The following is a 23,322-nucleotide window of genomic DNA, read 5'->3' on the forward strand; positions in this document are numbered from 1 at the left end:
TACTCAAAATCAAAAGCAAAATACCGCAGATGCTGGAAATCTGAAATAAAAACAGGAAGTGCTGGAAACACTCAGCGGGTCAGGCAGCATCTGTGGAGAGAAGCAGAGTTAACGTTTCAGGTCTGTGACCTTTCATCTGGACTTCTGATGAAATGTCATTGACCTGAAATGTTAACTCTGTTAGATGCTCTCTCCACAGATGCTGCCTGACCTGCTGACTGAGTGTTTCCAGCATTTTTTGTTTTTATTTCAGAGCGCATGCTCTCTTTTCCGAAAGAACCTCTTGTACAATTACTGTACAATTTTGTCATATGGTATCAAAATGAAAATACATTGGCATCGTTAGGGTTGTTATGGTTGTGCATACGCTGTGAACTTTGTGGTTCCACAGAATGAAGAAAGGACATTATTAGTGTATTCTCTAAACAAAGATAGATAATTCCAAAGAACAGTATACATTTTTATAAACAAAGGAATCAAATCAAACCGATATTCTATCACTATTCTCCCTCTATTCAATTCAATTCAATTTCAATTTTATTTGTCATATATGCAGCAGACGTGTGTACTGCACAATGAAATGTTGATTTTTACGAGTCCTCCCAACATTGGAATAAATATGGCATAACAATGATAAAAATACTAATAGAAATACAGTAATAATAAATAAAACAACAGTAATAAATAATAATTTATTCATTCATGAGTCTTATGGCCTGGGGGTAGAAGCTGTTTCGAAACCTGCTGGTACGAGACCGTATGCTTCGGTATCTCTTACCGGACAGGAGCAGGGCGAAGAGGTTGTGGCTGGGGTGGCTCGCATCTTCGATGATTCTCAGGGTCTTCCCCCGGCACCTCTCGGGGTAGATATCCTGGACAGCAGGTAGTTTAATTCCTATAGTATGTTGTGCAGCTTTCACCACCATCTGTAGAGCCTTGCGGTCTGTGGCGGTGCAGTTGCCATACCAGATAGTGATGCAGCCGGACAGGATACTCTCGATGGTGCACCGGTAGAAGTTGATGAGAATCTGGGGGGCCATTCCCTCTAGATCATTTAATAGTGTGCTCTCCTGAATCGCAACATACAAGGGGTTCAGCATAATTCCAACTGTAAATGTATGGTAAAAACTCCTCACAATCTAGTTTACCCACTACCAAAATCACCCTGGCCAGAATTCTTGGGCATGCACTGGCCTGGGGAAATGCAGCTGATAACTTTGCAGATTACTTACCACAGTTGGGGGACACCATTGAACTTCCTTTATGCAGTTAGTTCTTGAGAAAGACAAGACTGCTGGGTTAGTGTAAAGCCAGTAATACTGCTGCCTTGTCATTCAGATTAAATAAAAGAAAAAGTAAGACTTGCATTTATACAACGCCTTTCATGCCTTCAGGATGTTCCAAAGCGCTTTCCAGCCAATGAAATACTTTTTGAAGTGTAGTCACTGTTGTAATGTAGGAAACGCGGCAGCCAATTTGCGCACAGCAAGCTCCCACAAACCGCAATGTGACAATGACCAGATAATCTGTTTTAGTGATGTTGGTTGAGGGATAAATATTGACCAGGGTAGTCAATCTACAAATTGAATTGGTCAAATTGTTTTTTCAGCCTGTATGCACTTATTTTCAGTATTACACCAGAAAAGTTTCCAGAGAATTCTGGCTCATAAACAAAACATAAATTATGACTCAGACTTCTATTTATAACACAAGTGTGAATTTTATAGTGTGGTTCTATGGCACTAGTTGGCCACATCATTCTGAAATCGCACTGCACGAAGGAAAAGCAATTGCACCCCCTAATGGTGAATAAATGTAATGTTATAACTCAAATCTTCCATAATACCACAAGGAAAGAACTTGGGGGGGAAAATTGGGTGGCGCCTCTTTTGGGACGCTAATGTTGCCGGGGCGCTAATCCTCCGCCGGAAATTTAGTTGTAGCTCCCCGAGCAGGAGGTGGAGCGTTACTGGAAGCGCCCCACCTCCTCCTTGGGGCACTACAACTGAATATCGCGGTGCTACGTGCAACAGCGCCACGCGCGTCGGCATGTAGCACTGCGTCATTGCAGTCCTCCCTCCCCTGATTAAAGGGGAGAGGCCCTAGCGCTGCGCGCACTGGGGCCCTGCTAGACCACCGGGGAGCGGGGTGCCGGGAAAACAGCCCCGGCACTCAAGGAGTGCCGAGCTGTGCGATCACGGCCAGCACCCCAAGGGGAAAAAAAAGAGGAAGGGGTCAGGTGCTGACAGTCGGCCAAAAGAAAATGGCCACCTGACAACTGCCCCTTTTACTAACGCCGCCGCCGCTGCATAAACGCCCTCCTGACCCTGTCGGACATATCGTCTGGCGATAGGTCAGGGTTCGCAAGCGAAGTTTGCAGCCGGGGCGCTGCGCATGGCGATTACATCATCGGCGGCACAGCACCGCGGGGCACTACCGCCACCGCTAACCACCCGCTGAATTTCGCAGGAGGCATTAGCGGTGCCGCGCCCGGGCACTAGGGGATTTGTGCCCCGTTAGCGCCCCCCAGAGGCACTAACAAGAGGCGCAAATCAACCCAACTTTCCCCCCTTGTATTTATATAGCGCCTTTCACATCTGCAGGACATTCCAAAGCGCTTCCCCGCCAATGAAGTACTTTGGAACTGCAGTCACTGTCGTAGGGAATCATGGCAGTTAGTTTGCACAAAATAAGCTCCCACAAATAGCAGATAAATAACCAGATAATCTATTTTGGTGATGTTGGTTGAGGCATAAATGTAGGCCAGGACACTGGGGAGAATGACCCAGCTCTTTGAATAGTGCCAGGGAATCTTTTATGTCCAACTAAAAGGGCAGGCAGGGCCTCAGTTTAACATTTCATCCCAAAGACCACAACTAGTGCAGCACCCCCTCAGTGCTGCACTGAAATGTCAGTTTACCTTTGCTCAAGTCTCTGGCGTGGGGTTTAACCCAAGATCTTCTAACTCAGCAGCAAGCATACTACCGCTGAACTAAGGCTGACATTATAGGGATATAAATCAGAATACTTGGCAGAGACATTGTGAATAAAATAATTTCAAAAAAGGCGAGACTGCACCCCTTTCATGCACTTTTACCTTTTTTGTGCAATTATTTTATAATTTCAATATTTTACATAAATGCTGAATTACAGGTACTAATGGTTTAATGCTGCCAATATGTATTCACTATTAATGTCAATAACTTACCGATTATTCAAGTCATTACCTGCAGGATTTTTGTTTTCACCACCACAACAACCGCAACTTGCATTTATGTAGTGCCTTTAACGTAGTAAAACATCCCAAGGCATTGCCCGTTCATTCCGTGTATATTAGTGTTATTTACACAGCTCCCCCGTGTTGATATTTTACACCAGAAATAATGAAAATCATAGTTCACCACATGGGAAATATCAATGAGCATATAAATGTATCAGTAGTGTCACAGCATTAATCAGCTTTTTTAAAAATTCATTGATGGGATGTGGGCGTCGCTGGCTGGCTAGGCCTGCATTTAGTGCCCATCCCTAATTGCCCTTGAGAAGATGGTGGTGAGCCGCCTTCTTGAACCGCTGCAGTCCATATGGTGTAGGTATACCCACAATGCTGTTAGGAAGGGAGTTTCAGGATTTTGGCCCAGCGGCAGTGAAGGAATGTGTGTGGCCAAGTCAGGATGGTGTGTGGCTTGGAGGGGAACTTGTAGGTGGTGATGTTCCCATGCGTCTGCTGCCCTTGTCCTTCTAAGTGGTAGAGGTCGCGGGTTTGGAAGTTGCTGTTGAAGGAGCTTTGGCGAGTTGCTGCAGTGCATCTTGTAGATGGTACACACTGCAGCCACAGTGCGCCGGTGGTGGAGGGAGTGAATGTTGAAGGTGGTGGATGGAGTGCCAATCAAGCGGGCTGCTTTATCCTGAATGGTGTCGAGCTTCTTGAGTGTTGTTGGAGCTGCATTCATCCAGGCAAGTGGAGAGTATTCCATCACACTCCTGACTTGTGCCTTGTGGATGGTGGAAAGGCTTTGGGGAGTCAGGAGCTGAGACACTCGCCGCAGAATTCCCAGCCTCTGGCCTGCTCTTGTAGCCACAGTATTTATATGGCAGAGTTACCAGTGTTGTGGAGATGCCGGTGTTGGACTGGGGTGGACAAATGTAAGAAGTCACACAACACCAGGTTATAGTCCAACAGTGTTGCCAGAGTGCACACTGCAATATTTGTGGTAACTCTATCTCCTTCAAAAAAAAGTTTGTCTAAAGCAATTGCAGTTGTACACTTATGGTCTAAATCTAGTACTTTCACTAGTAGAAGGATCTGAGTCACTGGGCTGGATTTTACCAGCCCTCTGGAGGCGGGACTGCTGGGGGGGAAAAAATGGGTGCTGGTCCCGAACCCGCTCCCAACCCGCCTCCAACCTACAGCTGACATCTGTTATATCCTAAGGAGAGTCATTGGAGAGCCTGGGTTCAAGGGCTCACCTTTGTACAGTGATTGTCAGTGTTTGACAGCACCTCAATGCTGTCAAACACTGACAGATCATCTGCCAAAAATAAAAGGTTCATGTCACTTTAAGAAAGCCGGCAGATGAAGTGTCATCAACTGACGTCATCTGACACCAGCTTTCCCTTAATTGGCTGGCAAGCCCACAGGGCGGGCTTAACAAGGCCAATCAGGGGAAAATAGCATCTGTTTTGGACGTCACTGGGGGCGGGACTAGAACCCGGAAGGCAGCAGTCCCGCCCCCAACTCGTCCCGGCAGGTAAAATCCAACCCGATATCTCTGTGACTCTGTTTCTGTCTGTCTATCTATCTGTCTAGCTATCTATGTATCTATCTGTTTATCTATTTAGTCATGGTGTGGAGATGCCGGTGTTGGACTGGGGTGGACAAATGTAAGAAGTCACACAACACCAGGTTATAGTCCAACAGTTTTATTTTAAATCACAAGCTTTCGGAGCGCTGCTCCTTCATCAGGTGAAGTGGAGAGATGCCTATAGACACAGATTATATAGTCAGAGAATAATGCCAGATGATTACAGGTAATCTTTCTAACTGCCATTTATCACACCTCGGCAGAGAGATAATCACAGCAATCAAAAGTGTGAATGGTGTCCAAACACATCAGTCAGGAAAACATTACATCAAAGAACAATGAGGTGGGGTCACAAGGGGTAAAATGTTGCAGATGCTGGGGTCTTGTTTTTCATACAAAAGAAGTGTTGTGTGACTTCTTACGTTTATCTATTTAGTGCTAGAGCATTGATTGTGCAGCTTTCAATCAACAGTCGAGGCCCCACTTTTAACTCCAGCTGGATTCACCGCTCAGGCCGGAGTTAAAATTACAGTCGAGTCTCAATGATGTCATCGGGCTACACCATGCAGTTGGCTCCGGGCGCGTGTCCTTGCTGGTTAAATTTGCAGATGTTGCGATCGCGGCGGCTTTCAGACAGATTTTAACTGCCCACCCCCCAGGTTTCTGCTGAGCGAGTAGGGTTAAAATTGCCCCCGACTGCAGGATATCAGTGCATTAAAGTTTAGTACAATCATCTGAAATTCCTCTTTCTGCTATATTCGAGGTGAACACCTCCAGTAAAATATCAGCAATATGAATTTCAAGGAAATATATTAGTATCTCATGGTGTAACTTCAGGACCTGTGCATTTTATGTCGATAATGGAACAACTTTGAAAATAGTGAGAACTTTTTTATCATCCTCAAGCTGTTTTGTTTATTAGGAAGCAGAATTCAGATCACTTTAGTTGGACAATAGCAAAATACTACGGATGCTGGAAATCTGAAATAACAACAGAAAATGCTGGAAGCACACAGCAGGCCAGGCAGCATCCGTGGAGAGAGAAACAGAGTTAACGTTTCAGGTCTGTGACCCTTCGTTAGAGATCTCTAACCTTTTCCAGTTCTGATGAAGGGTCCCAGACCTGAAACGTTAACTCTTTTTCTCTCTCCACGGATGCTGCATGGCCTGCTGAGTGCTTCCAGCATTTTCTGTTGTTATTCCACTTTAGTTGGAGTCTTGGTAAGAGAGAACATAGGATACACTTCTCCGCAACAATAAAATGAATACATAATTAAAAAGCAACCTCTTGTCATTGTCCTGACTGCTGGAAAGCGGACACTGGATGAGAACAAGATTGAGCTCAAGGTGGTTTAATAGCCTGCCGACACTCCGTGTCTAAAGTTACACATGACAAATGGCCAGTTAGATAAAATAACAACAGGAAACGCTGGAAAAACTCAGCAGGCCAGGCAACATCCGTGGAAAGAGAGAAACAGAGTTAACGTTTCAGGTCGAAGACCCTTTGTTAGAACTGAGAAAAAAGCAGGAAATGAAACAGATTAAGAAGCAAGTTTGGGGGCTGGGAAATGGGGGAGGGGACGAAAGAACAAAAGGGAAGGTCTGTGGGGGGGTGAAGAGACATTAAGAGATATTCAAGACCAGACGTTTTGGTAATAGGACAGGTAAAGAAATAAAAGATGGCTCTAGATGAAGTGTGAAATGCGCTGGCAGAGTGAGAGACAGCTGCCATGTGGGAGAGAGAAAAATGGAAAAGGCACAAACCAAAGGTGTGGATAAAAAATATATAAAAATATGATAGGGGCCGAGGTTATGATCTGAAATTGTTGAACTCGATATTGAGTCCGGTTAGATGAGCTGGCAGAGGGTAACCAATGCCAAAGAACAGTATCCCAGTGAGAGTTTGTGCCTTCAGAAAAAAGGGGAGAAAAAGATCAGTTTTTTAAATGGATATGTGGGGGTATTGTTCAACAAATATCCAAGGACAATGCCATTGTAAAGTCTTACCGAAGAGTATTCCATTTGGCACATTCTTCTACGCAAACTTCATTAGCTTGGGGCAGCTACAAGTGGAGAAGCAAACTTGCAGAAAATGCAGCTATGAAGACGAGTATTCATACGCATCTGTCATTTGTGACATTATCGTGGACAAGAATTATCATGCTTAAGGCTGCATGTAACTCCAATTAACCTTTTAACAAAGAGAACCTTCAAATTCCAACAGTGACCTTTCAAATTCAGAACCAATTGGTTCACAGTTGACCCAGAACTGCAGAGCCCCAGGAGATCACAGTACCAGCAGGGGATGCAGATCGGCCAGCTGATTTTCTGGGATTGGTCAGTTCTAAAGGAGCTCTCAAGTCTGTTTGAAGTTGAACCCCACCCCCTTCCTGTTTCCTGTGGAGCCACTCCAGGACCCACATTATAGGGGGTGTCACTTCTACAGAAGTGTCAAATAACTTAATGCCATGTCTATTATTTTTCTAATTGGATTGCGGAGTGCTTGAACAAAAAATACTCCCGTAGACTTTTCTTCCCTTTTAATTATCATTATCAAAATATTTTTTTCCCATAAACCCTTCTCTGCTTCCTGAAATGTACAATGAAAGGGATTGTCAAGGGTTCTGGAGAGGGGAAGAACCTTGAAAAATCCACTTCCGTTTTCATCACTGGCACATCACAATCACATCTCAGTAGAGACGCCAGCCCTCCAGGGTTGTCCCGGAGTCTCCAGGAATTAAAGATTCATCTCCCGGACCCTGCCGCGAGCAAACCGGGGAGAAAAATCATAGGATTATGAAAAGAAAATGCCGTGTTTTCTCACTTTCTTCAAACACTTAGTTATAAAAATGTTGGGGAGATGGGGGAAAAAGGCTGTCTGACTGGGTGAGGCAGCAGGTCATGTGATCAAACCTCCAGCAACACGTCCAATCAGAGTTGGCGCCCCTACATCACAGGCAAGCGACTTGGTTGCCTCTCTCTGAAATGCCGTGCATTTTCTGCGATGCTGCTTTTGCAGCACAAAGGAAATTGCTGCCATAACTTCCATTTTATATTTGTAATCCAAGCCACAGAGCTTGGCGAAGAAAATTATGGTGTTGTTGTTGTTGTACCTTTAGGCATGAAGCAAACAGGTCAAAAATAACTCTAACCCCTCAAACCGTCACGTTGACCACACATTGTCCTTCACATGATATAAGGAAGGCTTGGCCTCCCCCAACCCCCACCATGTCACATGATTTGAATTGAGCAGTGGAAGGCACTCTGTGTCTTTTAGTGCACTTATGCATGGTGTACAGGGAATCTGGCGCCGCACTTAGACTAATCTGTCCAGGCGCACTAAATGTGAAATAATAAGCCATTTGTGTAAAATGCTTCCATACATTAGAATTTATGACATGAATATTTTGATAGATTCACAGATTGTTTTTTAAGAAGCTGGTTGGAGAGCAAACATTATCATAATTAGAACAAATGCTGCACTTAGGAGGATTGAACAACTAAACCCTGTCTCCATCTCCACTCCCTCACAGTTCTGTTTTCATACTGCAGACACTGAAGGCAGAAGCGTTGTGTGTGTCGCACAAGCTGCGTCCTGTGTACATACTGTAGCCTGTTCCTTGGGCGTTCAGACCTCTCTCGGTTCATTGTACCATACATTGTGCACACTTTATACATTTTAAAATAAGTAGGCATAGCTTTGCATCCATACTGTTACTTGTTTATTAGCAATATTTATCAAACTTCACACATGGGGTTTCCTCATACGTTTAACAGAGGAGAGGCAATGGTATGCGCCATCCCTACAAATTCCTCCCGCAAGTCACTTTTTTGCAGAATATGCTAGTCAGTTTTTCCAGGTCAACTGCGGCCTAATCCGCGGCATTAAAGGGACCGCTGATGTAAAGTTAAGAATTTTTTTCTTTTACTTGCCTTAATGTGGTTGCCAGGAGTAGCTGGAGTGCTTCTCCTAGGACCTACCTACAGGCCAGCTCGGCCTCCAAGCCAGTCAATTTTGTGAAGGCCCCATTGGGCCGTCCCTTTGGTATCCACAGCTCGCCGGTTTTCTAGAACTGAGGGCCGAGGCCTGACTTGGAGCAAGCCTTGAGCCAAAGTCTTTCAGCATGCATTCCAGGTGCACTACCCACTTCCCGCTGGAATCTAGTGCAAAACCTATTTCACAGCCGAAATGTCCTCTGCTTACTAAAGTACAAAGATAGACACCCACCAGAAACCACAGCAACCCACAAAGAACATAAAACATGGCTGAGGGGCACTGAAGCTAATTGTGTTACTGGTACTGTCACCCTGAAATGTTCTTTGGAGTCATTTTGACTTCATTGTTTTAACACAGACGTATTTCGTTCGTATATAATGAGGCCTATTCCACATGAAATAAATACGGAGAACATTTTGTTCGGAATAGAGGCAGTTTGCCAAACCAACAAATGGAACATGAAGTGCACAATTGAAGTGTCAGCCCCTGGAGAGGAACTGCTTTAAAATAGAACAGTCATGACATCAGTGGCAGGGAAAAAATGATAGGCACGCAGTCACTTGTGAGTGCTGGTATGTGGGAATGTTGCTCTGTTGACGTGGTGGTCTGCCAGCGGGCTTCCTAACATTCCCGCTCAAGCTGTTGTGCGACGAGCTGCTTCCTCAGCTCCAAAGACGAGAATGATTTGCGGAACATGGCGCATCAAACATTTACAGGTTAGGCTGCAGACCTGACCCAAGTGCTGGAGCGGCATGGTGCAGTCTGTGTGCAAAGGTCAGTTTTAATGTGCCACTTTTTAAGAGGATCATGCAGTGATGCACTTGATACCAGAACACTAGAAACATAGAAACATAGAAGATAGGAGCAGGAGTAGGCCATTCGGCCCTTCGAGCCTGCTCCGCCATTCAATGAGATCATGGCTGATCATCCAAATTCAGTACCCTGTCCCTGCCTTCTCCCCATATCCCTTGATCCCCTTAGCCCTAAGAAATATATCCAACTCTTTCTTGAATATATTTAATGAACTGGCCTCCACCGCCCTCTGTGGCAGAGAATTCCACAGGTTCACCACTCTCTGGGTGAAGAAATTCCTCCTCATTTCAGCCATAAATGGCTTACCCCTTATCCTTAGACTATGACCCCTGGTTCTGGACTCCCCGGCCATCAGAAACATCCTTCCTGCATCTAGTCTGTCCAGGCCTGACAGAATTTTATAGGTTTCGATGAGATCCCCTCTCAATCTTCTAAACTCCAGTGAGTATAAGCCCAATCGACACAATCTCTCCTCATACGTCATTCCTGCCATCCCAGGTATCAGCCTGGTGAATCTTCGCTGCACTCCTTCCATGGCAAGAACGTCCTTCCTCAGATAAGGCGACCAAAACTGCACACAATACTCAAGGTGCGGTCTCACCAAGGTCCTGTACAACTGCAGCAAGACATCCTTGTTCCTGTACTCGAACCCTCTTGCTACGAAGGCCAACATACCATTTGCCTTCTTAACCGCCTGCTGCACCTGCATGCTTACCTTCAGCGACTGGTGCACAAGAACACCCAGGTCTCTTTGCACTTCCCCTTCTCCCAATCTATTGCCATTCAGATAATAATCTGCCTTCCTGTTTTTGCCACCAAAGTGGATAACCTCACATTTATCCACATTATAGTGCATTTGCCATGTTTCTGCCCAATCACCCAACCTGTCCAAATCGTACTGGAGTTTCACGACATCCTCCTCACAGCATACCCTCCCACCCAGCTTTGTGTCGTCTGCAAATTTGGAGATATTACATCCAATTCCCTCGTCTAGATCATTAATATATATTGTGAACAGCTGGGGTTTAATGCATCACCATTCTCCCTAAAAGAGAAGGATGCAACACTGCCACCATGCGTGCATAATTCGTGGAACTTAATATTTAATGTGTACACTGATGTATTCAAACTTATCAATCATTTTGTTAGAGAATACTGTACACTGAACAGGCAAAGACCAGCCCTTTTGATTGTATTGTTTCGCAGTTGTTAAGTTAATAGCTGTGAAAAAGAGATTCTTTTGTTAATCTAACAATAGTTATAAAAAGGAAGATGCTCGTTACCTTTAGATGAATGGGGTAAAATTTCCTACTGCGTGAATACATTATTTTAATAAACCGTGGGATTAAGGTATGATTTGCTAATAGTGCTCTGAGTGCTTACAGGAACAGACAATCCCACTCAGAAATGTCCTATCTTGTTTTAACAGACTGGAAGTTGAACACATCAGCTTAAAAATAATAACAGTACATTTCTTCCTCCATCATTGATCATTCTGTGTACTTTCCCAAATCTGTTGTGGGCATCTCGATGCATCATCAATCTCCCCAGGTTGTTGCTTCTCTCTCTTTTCCCAATCATTTTGCATGTGCTTCTCTCCCCATCCTCCATTCTTCCAGGCTGTGCCTTTCTCTCTCTTTCCCCTACTTTCCTTCAGATTGTTCTTATATCCCTGATCTTCTAGACTGTGCTTGCCCCTCTCTCTCTCTTTTAAGCAGCGGGCTGTTCTTCTTTGCCCAATTATCCAGGCTGCCCCTGGTCCCCTGGGCTGTGCTTTGTCCTCCCTCTCCCTGGTCCCCTGGGCTGTGCTTTGCTATCCCTCTGTCTGATGCCCCAGGCTGTGCTCACTCTGATTCTATTAGCTGCGCTTTTCACCATCCCCAATCCTATGGGCTATACTTGTCTTTCAGTCTTCGATCTCCTGAGCTGATCTTCCTCGATCTTTGTCTTCAAGGCTGTGTTTCTGTCCCCCTCACTGATTTTTCATGGTTTGTTTACTTGTCATTTGTAACCTTTTCAGGCTGTAGAAACATTTTCTGTTTTATTCTTTCTTTGGAATTAAATTTTTCTGGTTAAAGCATTACTACCTGGGAAAATACCTTAAATAACAGATATAGAAAAGTGTTCAATACCATGCTTGGTCGTCGTGTGATATTGTCATCTCATTAAACAGACCAGCTACTAAAACTTGAAGTTAAAATAAGAACTGAGGCTCAAGATGTAAAAGCCTGTCTGTCGATGCTGGCGCTGCAGCACAGTATGCCCAATAAGCTGTTCTTGACAATGTGAGGAACTGCCCAACCTCCAATTCTGCCTATTTAAAGTCCAGTTGGTTACTTTCAGAAAATGCTTAAAAATCCAATCCTGCAAGTGGAGGATAACTCTTTACAAGTTTCCTCCAGCACTGCATGACACTTAAATCATATTTAATATTTAACATTAACATTGGTTCGGGGATGCTGCAGATACTTACTGGCTAAGCAACTACCATATGTTTAGAGGTTGTATAAATGAACTTTTTTTTAACAAAACTTGATCCTTTAACACTTCATTGTTCTCTTTGAGCTAATTAGAGCTTTCATTTGTGGTTCATTTTCAGCTGGCCTAGCTTGCAGTATCACATTTGATTATCTAACCTGTTATAAATCATTGTCACAGCTCACTGATTAGAAGTGCCAATCACTTGTACGAGAATACGCTGTGTAAGAAATTCCCACTGGCCTTCTGGATTTCTCTCAAGTAATTTGTAATCACTTGGATTAATCCACTTGGAAGAGATAAGGTTATTCTGGAGATAATTGATATACTCCTTCTGTAAAACAGCTGATTCTGTCGTACACACCATGGGCAGCTCTACCTCACCACCACCTCTCTCAACCGTTCCGCTGTCTCTGATTTATCACGCTGCTTGTCTGACATCTAGTCCTGGATCAGCTAACTATTGGGAAGACCAAAGCCATTGTCTTTGTTCCCCGCCACAAACTCCGTTCCCGAGCCACCGATTCCATCCTTCTCCCTGGTCACTGCCTGAGGCTAAGCAGACCGTTCACAACCTCGGTGTGCTATTTGACCGTGAGATGAGCTTCTGATCACCTATCTGCTCTATCACCAAGACCGCCTACTTCCACCTCCATAACATCGCCCGTCTCTGCAGCTGCCTCGGTTCATCTGCTGCTGAAACCCTCATCCAGGCCTTTGTTACCTCTAGACGTGACTATTCCAACGCACTCCACCCTCCATAAACTTGAACCCATCCAAAACTCTGCTGCCCGCATACTAACTCTCGTCCTTGTCTTCAAGCATCTCCATGGCCTTGCCCCCATCTTATCGCTGTAACCTCCTCCAGCCCTACAACCCTCCGAGATCTCTGCACTCCTCCAATTCTGGCCTCTTGTACATCCCCGATTTTAATCGGTCCGCCATTGGCGACCGTGCCTTCAGATGCCTGGGCCCGAGGATCTGGAATTCCCTCCCTAAACCTCTTCACCTCAGGCACTCTATAAAACCTACCCACCTGTCCTAATATCTCCTTATGTGGGGCGATGTAAAATGTTGTTTGATAACGCTCCAGTGAAGCACCTTGGGATGTTTTACTACGTTAAAGGCTCCATATAAATGCAAGTTGTTGTTGTTGTTGATTCTGTTGTCTGAACCCCTCTGTCAGGGTGCTGCTTTACAGTCTATACAAAGTGTCCAAAATCACCACTCTTTGCTGCATGCTACACAACTTTGCCTTCCAAAGAGAGGTGAGCCTGCAGCAAGAGGAGGAGCAGGCCCATGGGACTGCAGGCCCACAGGAGAGGACGAGAAAGAGGAGGAGGTACAGACATGGAAATTGGACTAGAACTCTGTGTTGAAGAACCACTTCCAGTTTTATAATTAGTGTTATAGAGTACAAAAGCAAAAAGGTAATGCTAAACCTACCAAAACCATTGGTTAGAATAGTGGGGTCAATTTTCTGGCCGCCGTTGGGCGGCTTTTCAGGTGGCCGGGGGCCGAAAATCGCCGAAAAAAGCGGGTCGGGACCCCCCCGCCTGATTCCCCGCCCCGTCCGACTTTCGGACCGCCGTTTCCCCGCGACCCGCTTCAGTCCCGGCCGCCGCTGGTGGGACTGGTCGTCGGCACACTAATGACCAATAATTACCTTGTTGAAGAAGATTTTCCGGGGCCGTTGCGACTTTGGGGCTTTCCCCACATCAAACACGCCTGCGGGGAACCCCGCTGATGAGACCTGGCGTGAAGCTTGCCGGCTTGCTTGCTGTCAGCTGCAGGTCAATCGGAGAAGCTGCGATTTAAAGGGACAGCACTTGTATGTTGAAGGACCTTGTTGTTGCAGGTTTGGGGCTACTTCTTCAAGGCTTAGGCACAGCTGTGGAAGGTTGGAGCCTCACACACTTCTCCAATGTGATCTCCTGGGAAGCCCCTCTCGCCACCCTCACTCAGCGCTTCCTCAGCGGAGGCATCTGCGAGAAGCATGGGACGCCTTTTTTTCCTTCCCTTCTTGCCATTACAGGATCTCCAGCAGCAGAGGCAGCAGCAGCAGAACCAGGAACAACAGGATGAGCACCAGGAGCACCAGGCTGCTGCTCACTCACCTGAAGCTGCACAGGCCAGAAGGGGTCAGCGCTTGGATGTGGCTTGAGAGCACCTTGCTGCGCTTTAGGGGGCCATGGGGACCCGTTTCTGCACTGGCAGTCCTACTCAGAAGGACTTCCATGAAGATCTGGTTTCTCTGTTCAACAGATGGCCAACGCTCCTCAAGAGATGTTATTCTCTTATGAGCACTTACCATGTTTTCCGTACCCTGGCGAGTTATCTCTTCCATGGAGGTTGCCAACCTTTCCATGGTGATGCATTCATGCGCCAATGACTCCACAAAGGCTCTGCTCATGGTCGCTATGGACTCCTCCATTCGCTCCACACTTGCAGCGACCCTGGAGACAAAACCTGCCAGAGACTCCTGCAACTGTGCATGGAGATCCATCACCTCTTCTCTTGCGGATGGACCCAGAGGCAGAGGGTCGACATGCAGCGCAGCTGAGCTGAGCTGGCAGAGTCCTGCGCCCTCCAACGAGGACTCTCCACTGCTGTCCCTGTCTCCAGAATCTGCTGAGGCTCACTTGTGAGCTGTGAAACACCAGGTGACAACACTACTCTATGTCCCGAAGGTCCCGCCGAGGTGTGAGTGTCTGCACTGGTGCTGGGTGCGCTTACTTCTGCTGACGCTGTGCCCTCAGGTTGGAGCTTCCTCTGAGGAGTCTGGCTGCACAGCCTCTTCCTCCTCCACAGTGAGGACGGGGGCTCTGGATGGTACTGTGGGGGAGTAAAGGAAGGAGTTAGAGATGTAATGCCAAGGTTCTTCTGGCGACTCCCAGCGAGTTGGCATCTGCTGACACCTGCATCCATGCAGCATTGGTCTCAGTGGGAGGCCTCTTCCTCCCTGACCTAGGGAAGAGGACCTCCCTGTGGGCCCTAACCCCATCCAATAATGCCTGTAGTGACGCCTCGTCGAATTTGAAGGCAGCTCGGGGTCTGGCACTGGCCACAGCTGCTGCAGGCTCCTCTGCCATCCTGTATGGTTCGTTTGGAAGCCTTCAGAGGATGCAGTGCTTGCTATGGACCTTGAAAGCACCACGAATGATGATATCATACTGTGGGGATTTCTGACTCGAATTGGACAATTAGCAAGGCTTCCCACATGCTGGGAATTAATTGGCCAATTGAGGGAAAATTGCATGGAGCTGGCTGACACTTTTTTAAGTGTGTCAGAAACCCCACATTCGGGGAAACCCGACCATTTCCCACACAAGCCAAAAATCGGGGCCATTGTGTCCCGTTTCGGGTGCCCGACTTTATTCGTTTATGGAGATGTGGGTGTCACTGGCAAGGCCAGCATTTATTGCCCATCCATAATTGCCCATCTAGGAAGGATGTCAAGACTATGGAGATGGTACAGAAGCATTTCACTAAACTGATACCAGGGATGAGAGGCTTTGGCTATGAGGAAAGATTAGAGAAACTGGGGCTCTTTTCGTTAAAACAAGGAAGGTTAAGAGGAAATCTGAAAGAGATGCTCAAAATTAAGAGAGGTTTTGATAAGGTAAATAGGGATTCCATTGGTGAGTGAGTCAGTAACTGAAGGACATAAATTTAGGATCATCATCAAAAGAACGAAAAACAGCTTTTAAAAGGGAAGTGGATAAAGATTTGTAAAAGAAAAGTTAAAAAAGTTGTAGGAAAGGGCAAGGGAATGGGACTAAGTGGAAAGCTGTTTCAGAGAGCAGATACCGGGCGCAATGGACTGTATGGCCTCCTGTGTTGTAAAATTCAATGATTTTATGATTATATGTTTACGATTCAGATTTAGAATATGCAGATTTAATTACTGATTGTCTACAAATAACTCTTATGCTTGGAAAATAACATAGAATGAATCACAATAGAAAATAAAACTTCCATAAGCGGAAGTGGCTTGGGATTCCTTTCTGTTCCATTCATATAACAAAAGTGTGGATGGGGGAGGGGAAATTCGACTTGAGCGGCAGCGCAAAACGGACAATGGCGAATCAGCAGCCCGTTGTAACTCTTCCCAATTTTCTTTTCCATTTAAATCAGGCGGAGTATGGAACGGGCTGCCGATTCACTATCGTCCGTTTTTTAATCCACCCAAGTCAAATTTCACCTCCATTGTGTGTAACAGCCCTGGCTGGGATTGTTCTGCCCTATAATTCATGACTGCCATCTAGTGTTCAAATTTTCAGAACCAGTTTGCTGTAAAGGAGGCTCTTCAGGCCGTGAACTGAATCTGTTTGATGCAGAAGAACAAATGGACTGAAAGTGGACAATATATGGAAAATTGACTTTCTAATTTCAGGAAGGTTGCTGGCCTCTGCTGTTTGGCCATTTACAGAGCCAGGACCAAAGGTCAAAGTGCATTGGTCAGTGGGGAAATACACAAACCAGGTGTTCCTCAAAAATATCTCATAACGATGAATGCCATTGAAAAATTAACTAAAATATTGCATAGTGTGTCCATTTAAAAATCATTTCCTCCTCTTGTAGGCCCCTCATGCCTCCCATTTGCTGACCAGAGGGCTGGCAGGTGATCTACTCCGAAAATTCCTCCTGTGCTCCCTGGCACCAAACTGTAACCGTCCACAGCCTGGGGGGACTCCTGGCCTCTGATTGTTTCTTGCCACTTGTAAATGGTGTGGCAAATTATATCACAAGCTGACATTTTCTGTATTCCTTCCCACACGGCATAAGGTGGTTATATGGTGAAGCTACGGATGCTTTTAAACCCAGTTATTTCCCCTCTCCTGAAGGGCTGACCCATGCTGGGCCTTCAGCTACCGAGGCACTAAGCCCTGGAATTCCCTCCCCAGTGTTCCGGCGTGCCCAGTGTTCCGGCGCGCCCAGTGTTCCAGCGCGCCCTTACCCAATCCTCACCTCTGTCAGTAGTTTACCTTGGAGCATGTGTCAATCTCCAGCATACATCTGATTTAAGGTGACAGCAGGGTCTAAACACGTGATTGAGTGGATACAGTTCAAATCATTTCATGTCGATTTCTAATTATGGTAGATTCTAGATTAGCCCATCAGATGCAGAAATTATCCACTCGAATTTTGGGGATTTTTTCTTGCCAATTTAGTTCAAGCCTCTGACTTTTGAATTCTAATGCTCAATACTGCAGAAGCTTCGTGTTAAAACAAGCCTACCTCCCGAGGAGTATCAAACTGTGATTATAGATTATTGTGGAATTTCAGAAAGGTCATGCCATACTTTATTCCGATACTTTCTTACTGTGCTTTGTTTTTCCAAATGTTTCTTTTGTTCATTTGCAATTTGATAAAAAGGGATCTGTTCAATTATCTGTTTCCGCTAGATTATGGCTATGGGAGTAATTTGGTAACCAACTTTGAAATTGACAAGACAGTGGGACAAATTGCCGTTATTGAACCTCCCCAAGTTTCAACCCATTGAAATCAATGGGATGAGAATTGGGCGTGTTCTATAAAGAACAGGTGATCTGCTCCGACAGATTATCACCCATGTATTGAAGATAGTTGTGTTCACCTGGAATTAATTTCATCATTCCACCAACATATGTCTTGGATACTCAGTGTTGCATTTATTAAATGGCTTTGGTACAGACATTAAATTGACCAGTCATAGGCCTGTTGTTTTTAGTTTGACCGATAAATGTTATGTTTGGTTAGTTGCCTTTCCAAAGTAAGACGCTGTACATATTGAAAAGGTTAGAATGAAAAAGGATAAGTCCAATACTTCACTAATTATAGTTCTCTGAACAATAATATTGGCCCGTAATTTCCAATAGGGGAACAAAATCCACGCTCTTACCTGAGGGCTCCTGAGGTGAGGCTATTTCCACTCCTGGGCCTCTCTCCAGTCGAAATGCGCAGGGCCCACGTATCCCGGGGCGCATGTGGTTCGCAAGTGCCCCTGGGATCACGTGGGCCAGGCGAGCCAATGGGAGAAGGGAATCCCCCTTCATACTTTTGAAAGATAGACCCGTCAAAAGTATGAATGGGGATCACTGAAAAAAGACATCAAAACATTAAATACATTTTTTTAATCACATTTTAAAAATGAGTTAAAATTACATTAAATTAAATATTTACAGGGCTAAAAATAAACTTACCTTTTTTTAAAAAGTATTTTTAAATTATGAGTGAAAAAATTTTTTTTTTTTTACTTTTTAAAATTCTTATGCTGGTAAAAGCAGGCCTTATGCCTGCTTTTACCAGGCATAAGATTTTTAAGTGATTTCAGTGGGCGGAGGTTCTGCAGAAAGTGGAACTCTTTCCCCCTCCACCCCCACCCCCCCGCAGAGGCCCTTCTCCAGGGCAGGCGTGCGATCTCTGAAACCGGCATTTTCGATGTCCCTACGGGTGTGTACACAGCCCGTACACACTCGTAGGGATCGGAAAATAACAGACTGGGAAACAGCTGAAGTATCTTGCCTGCTGTGAAGAAAGTGAGCTAAGCATTAAATTAGGAGAATTAAAAGGATGATTCTAGTCTGGGAGTAACTATTGTCGAAACAGAGCTTTAAATTGGATAATGTTGATTCATCACCCCTCCTAGTATCTCCTCCTCTGGCTCAACAGCCACTGCTTCTAAGGAGCACCGCAGGACATTTTTCTATGTTAAAGGCACCAGATAAATGCAAGATGCTGTTATTGATTACACCCACTGGAGGAAAGCAGTAAATAGCTAAGCAGATTCCATCAAAGTTTGGAAAAATAATGGATGACACCAAAGTATAAATTCAATTATTTGAAGCTATTAAATGAATTGAATCCATTGCTTACAATATTTTATAGTGTTGCATTTGGTTTAGTCAGCTGAAGTCAGTCATGCCTCTAGGGATATGGAGAGTAAATATTATGATTTTTTAAAACTATTTTTCCAGTGGCTGTACCAGAATTGTCATAACTATTGATCCATAAAAAGGCTAGGTCATCATGGGTATTTACATTGTAGGGATAACTTTGGTGTTGAATTGCTAAAATCCAATACCTAAATAAAATACAATAAAGGTGAGACCACACCTTGAGTATTGTGTGCAGTTTTGGTCACCTTATCTGAGGAAGGATGTTCTTGCCATGGAGGGAGTGCAGCGACGATTCACCAGACTGATACCTGGGATGGCAGGAATGACGCATGAGGAGAGATTGGGTCGATTAGGCTTATATTTGCTAGAGTTTAGAAGAATGAGAGGGGATCTCATTGAAACTTATAAAATTCTAACAGGATTAGACAGACTAGATGCAGGAAGGATGTTCCCAATGGCGGGAGGGTCCAGAACCAGGGGTCACAGGCTAAGGATAAGGGGTAAGCCATTTAGGACTGAGATGAGGAGGAATTTCTTCACCCAGAGAGTGGTGAACCTGTGGAATTCTCTACCACAGAAGGCAGTTGAGGTCAATTCATTAAATATATTCAAGAAGGAATTAGATAAATTTCTTAAAGCTAAAGGGATCAAGAGATATGGGGAGAAAGCAGGGACAGGGTACTGAATTTGGATGATCAGCCATGATTGCATTAAATGGCGGAGCAGGCTCGAGGGGCCGAATGGCCTATTCCTGCTCCTATTTTCTATATTCCTACCATCTAATACCAGTTCATAGAAACATAGAAAATAGAAGATAGGAGCAGGAGTAGGCCATTCGGCCCCTCGAGCCTGCTCCGCCATTCAATGCGATCATGGCTGATCATCCAAATTCAGTACCCGGTCCCTGCTTTCTCCCCATACCCCTTGATCCCTTTAGCCTTAAGAAATATATCCAACTTGTTCTTGAATATATTTAATGTATTGGCCTCTACTGCCTTCTGTGGTAGAGAATTCCACAGGTTCACCACTCTCTGGGTGAAGAAATTCCTCCTCATTTCTGTCCTAAATGGCCTACCCCTTACCCTTAGACTGTGACCCCTGGTTCTGGACTCCCCGACCATCGGGAACATCCTGCATCTAGTCTGTCCAGTCCTGTCAGAATTTTATAAGTTTCAATGAGATCCCCTCTCATTCTTCTAAACTCCAGCGAGTACAAGCCCAATTGACCCAATCTCTCCTCATACGTCATTCCTGCCATCCCAGGTATCAGCCTGGTGAATCTTCGCTGAACTCCTCCCATGGCAAGAACATCCTTCCTCAGATAAGGTGACCAAAACTGCACACAATACTCAAGATGTGGTCTCACCAAGGCCCTGTACAACTGCAGCAAGACATCCTTGTTCCTGTACTCAAACCCTCTCGCTATGAAGGCCAACATGCCATTTGCCGCCTTAACCGCCTGCTGCATCTGCATGCTTACCTTCAGCGACTGGTGCACAAGGACACCCAGGTCTCGTTGCACTTCCCCTTCTCCCAATCTATTGCCATTCAGATAATAATCTGTCTCCCTGTTTTTGCCACCAAAGTGGATAACTTCACATTTATCCACGTTATATTGCATCTGCCATGCTGTTGCCCAATCACCCAACCTCTCCAAATCATCCTGGAGTTTCTCGGCATCCTCCTCACAGCACACACGCCCACCCAGCTTTGTGTCATCTGCAAATTTGGAGATATTACATCCTAGTTCCCTTGTTTAGATCATTAATATACATTGTGAATAGCTGGGGCCCAAGGACCGATCCCTGCGGTACCCCACTACTCACGGCCTGCCACTCGGAAAAAGACCCGTTTATTCCAACTCTTTGCTTTCTGTCTGCCAACCAGTTCTCTATCCAAGTCAATATCTTGCCCCCAATCCCATGTGCCTTAACTTTACATGCTAATCTCTTATGCGGGACCTTATCGAAAGCCTTCTGAAAGTCCAAATACACCACATCCACTGGTTCTCCCTTATCTATTTTACCAGATATATCCTCAAAAAATTCCAGTAGATTAGTCAAGCACGATTTACCTTTTGTAAATCCATGTTGACTTTGTCTGATCCTGTCACTGTTTTCCAAGTGCTCTGCTATTACATCTTTTATAATGGACTCTAGCATTTTCCCCACTACCGATGTCAGGCTTACCGGTCTGTAATTCCCTGTTTTCTCTCTACCACCTTTTTTGAATAGTGGGGTAACATTAGCTACCCTCCAATCCATGGGTACTGTTCCAGATTCCATCGAATGCTGGAAGATGATCAGCAAAGCATCAACTATTTCTAGGGCCACTTCCTTAAGTACCCTAGGATGTAGATTATCAGGCCCTGGGGATTTATCGGCCTTCAATCCCATCAATTTCCCTAACACCATTTCCCTACAAATACTGATTTCTTTCAGTTCCTCCCTTTCATCAGACCCTATGTTCCCCGACATCTCTGGGAGGTTATTTGTGTCCTCCTTTGTGAAGACAGAACCAAAATATGTATTGAATTGGTCTGCCATTTCTTTGTTCCCCATTATAAATTCCCCTGATTCTGACTGCAAGGGACCTACACTTGACTTCACCAATCTTTTTCTCTTCACATATCTATAAAAGCTTTTACAGTCAGTTTTTATGTTCCTTGCAAGCTTACTCTCATATTCTATTTTCCCTTTCTTAATTAATCCCTCTGTCTTTGTTGAATCCTAAACTGCTCCCAATCCTCAGGTTTACTGCTTTTTCTGGCCAATTTATATGTCCTCTCCTTGGATCTTATGCTATCCCTAATTTCCCTTGTTAGCCACGGTTGAGTCACCTTTTTTGTTTTATTTTTATGCCAAACTGGGATGAACAAATTCTGTAGTTCATCCATGCGGCCTTTGAATGTTTGCCATTGCCTATCCACCATCAACCCTTTGAGTGACATTCCCCAATCAATCCTACCCAACACGCGCCTCAGACCATCGTAGTTTCCTTTATTTAAATTTAGGACCCTAGTCTCTGAGTCGACTACTTCATTCTCCATCTTAATGAAGAATTCGATCATATTATGATCGCTCCGACCCAAGGGGCCTCGTACAACAAGATTGCTAATTAATCCTTTCTCGTTGCATAATACCCAGTCTAAGATGACCTGATCTCTGGTTGGTTCCTCGACATATTGGTCCAGGAAACCACCCCTTAAACACTCCAGGAATTCCTCCTCCACAGTATTGTTACTAATTTGGTTAGCCCAATCTATATGTCGATTAAAGTCACCCATGATGACTGCTGTGCCCTTATTGCACGCTCCTCTAATTTCCCTTTTAATGCCATCAAAACCAATAACACTCTCGAATGATAAGGTAGTAAATTTAAAAGCTTATCAGATTACCAGAGCTCAGCAGCTTTTGGTTTAGTTAAAGTCAACAGGCTTCATAAATGATTATGATTTGAGCAAGATTTCAATAACAGAATAGTGGTAGAAAATGTCCGGTTTCAAATTGTTGATGTAGGTGTATCATCACTGGAGTTCATTTATTTATTCGTCTATCCACATTAGTTGAGAAAGTACAGTTAATTCATGTTACGTGCTTTCCCTTTTTGTACTGCATTCATAGATGTTGGTATGGTGACCAAAGCCATGTCTTTAAGGTTTTCATGACCTGTATATATGCTTCAGGTGTTTGCTAATATATAATCTCATCACATTTTTATTTGAATGACACCATTAAGATGCCATATCACCAAATCAGGGAGCTATTTCCTAAATTATCCTGCACTTTCAGTGTAGATAGTATGTTTGGCAGTGAAGTTGAATTCTACATCAAAGCAGTTAAGCAATAGCTGTAACTAGAAATTTAATTGACTGCGTCATTTATTGACTTACAGCTCTGCTAAAAAAGACAAATGGTGATTTCATCAAAAGAGAAAAAAAAATGAGACATTGTTTAAGATTCAATTGATTAAAACACTGCTCAAATTTATTTACTTTTGGCCATTTGTTTCAACTCCTTTAAGTCTGTCCCGGTGCCATACACCATTGCCAGATATCTTCTACTTGCACTTTGTGCCTCGTTGGAAACAAAGGACAAAGGACTTCCCATCAGTTTATTCCCTTTAAGCAGGTATCTTTAATGTGGCACCCATCTGAGGACCCAGATAAGTTTGGGCGCTCACTGGGTAGCAAATCAATGCACAAATCCACTCGGCGGTATAGCATGTTGGTAAATCATGGCAAAGCCCAGAAATCGGGTCACCAAATCTCTTCAATTTTTTCCAATTTTCTCCCCATCTTCCCTCCCAAAGACACGAGAGACAATTTTCCTGGGATTAACGACCAGAT

General features: G+C 44.6%; 1 protein-coding gene across 8 annotated transcripts in view; it reads left to right on the top strand.

Annotated features, from left to right (window-relative positions):
* The window catches only part of ablim1b (actin binding LIM protein 1b), a 468,612-nt gene that overhangs the window by 285,011 nt on the left and 160,279 nt on the right, over positions 1–23,322 (top strand). The window lies entirely within an intron of this gene.

Source organism: Somniosus microcephalus, chromosome 8, assembly GCF_052327205.1.
Source record: "Somniosus microcephalus isolate GS21.2 chromosome 8, FLI_Smic_1.0, whole genome shotgun sequence".
Classification (NCBI taxonomy): Eukaryota; Metazoa; Chordata; class Chondrichthyes; order Squaliformes; family Somniosidae; genus Somniosus; species Somniosus microcephalus.